The sequence below is a fragment of the Limulus polyphemus genome, unplaced genomic scaffold (assembly GCF_000517525.1).
Source record: "Limulus polyphemus unplaced genomic scaffold, Limulus_polyphemus-2.1.2 Scaffold3182, whole genome shotgun sequence".
NCBI classification, from domain to species: domain Eukaryota; kingdom Metazoa; phylum Arthropoda; class Merostomata; order Xiphosura; family Limulidae; genus Limulus; species Limulus polyphemus.
Genome location: NW_013668792.1, coordinates 1 through 1,822, shown reverse-complemented (window position 1 = coordinate 1,822; position 1,822 = coordinate 1). Strand labels below are relative to the sequence as shown.

Below are 1,822 nucleotides of genomic sequence, written 5' to 3'. Positions count from 1 at the left end.
TTTCTTGACAACCTAATACATTTGTGTTAAATAGTTTATTATTGTATGTAGTTTCAGTGTTAAGTTGTTTATTTTTGTATTAAATGCAGTTTCAGCATTAAAAAGTTGATTTTTGTGCTGTAATGTATTTCTTTGTTAAAGGGTATTTTTGTCAAGTGTAATTTGTTATGGTTATTTTTGTATAAGGGTTGTGATGCTGCTAATAGTTTTCACAAGAGAAAGTCAGTCCACTCCTTAACACAGAGCATGAGTTTAGAGTTCATTGGTTTTAAGGTTAGAATTAATCATCCACTTGAGGACAAACCTAAAATGGGTAAAGGAGGAAATTGTGGTATATGAATATACCGTATGTCTCATTCTTGTATCATTATAGTACTTATTCTGAACTTATTCTGTATATGCACAGATTTTACATGGTCTAGGGAACCATTAAGTTCATCTCATTCTAGCTGCTTTTGTTTCTTGGTTGATCTCAAGGATATAATACCTATTCTGCCTGTGGGTGCTGTTGCAATAATTCATATTGTGCAAAGATGTTGGCAGCTCTGCCCTTCAATGGTAGTTCAGGTGATATCTTGAGGTTACAGCCTCACATATGTTTGAATGAGAATGACCAGTCATGCAAGTATAGCTTTGGTCAGTGTGGAACTTAATCATGAAGAATAAACAGTTTGAAGAGAGAATTCAATAAAAGTGACTGTCTTGTGTCAGAAGCATATATAATATCATATATAAGAGTTTGCCCATTCTCTTTAGTTTATTAATTCTATCCTGATCAAATCATCTGTTATTCTGTGGACCTATCCTGTTGTGGTTGAGTAAATTAAGTTTCACATGGGTATACCACACAATGAACAGAGGTATCCAGTTTTTCAGAACATTCAGAAGTTTTGGCTTATCAAGCAAATTTTCAGATCACTGATGTTAAGTTTCTTGAAACACTGGTTGAGGTTAATGATCCATGAATATATATCAAAAACGGATAGACACTAGTGCTATTCAAGTTATTATATGCAATTTATTATTATTACTGATACATAAATATATTAAAAACAGATAGACACTAGTGATATTCAAGTTTATGAAACTCAGCGTGAGACTTGTGTAGTTGAATTAGTTAGATACAGGTAAGTGTGTTGATGATTATTAATTTATATGACATAGTTCCAGTTTATTAGATGATATTTTAGAAAAAGCTTACATGGGGTTACTCATACTTAAAATTACTGATAATGTAACTTCATTTCTAATTGTATTTTTAGTGTTCACGAACCTGTGATGGTGGACTGCAACGTCGCCAAGTAGCATGTTTCACTAATCTTGGAGAAATAAGTTCTTATTGTAATCCTATCAACAAACCTCAGGAAATTAAAGCATGTAATGTGGAAAACTGTCCTTCATGGTTTGCCAGTAGTTGGGGTGAAGTACGTCAGATATTGGTTGTTTAATGTTTATGTACTAATTTAAGTGTAAAGTAAATCTTGATGGTCCTGGTACAGCAGGATGAAGATATAGTGATTGATGATTAATAAAATTGTTTAATATAGTTGCAAAGTTATGTGACTGGTCCTTTAATAATAGATTTGTAAGCAATATCATATATAAATTCTTTATTTTGTAATTTCGTTTAACTGTTTCATCCACTACAAGGACAAATTTGGCCAAGAAACTATAATAACTCAAATAATAAAATTGAGTGTAATTATATTTAGTTGAAGGATTAGTTCAGTTAGTCACTTATTCCTGAAAACATCCCCTCGACATGGATTCCTGTACGTGGTGAGGGGACCTCCCAGGGAAGGTTCTGTATTTACAGTTACTT

General features: G+C 32.4%; 1 pseudogene; it reads left to right on the top strand.

The window, feature by feature from the left end:
• LOC106468834 overlaps positions 1 to 1,439 on the top strand; it is a 90,523-nt pseudogene extending 89,084 nt beyond the window's left edge.
• Positions 1,440 to 1,822: the final 383 nt, after the last annotated feature.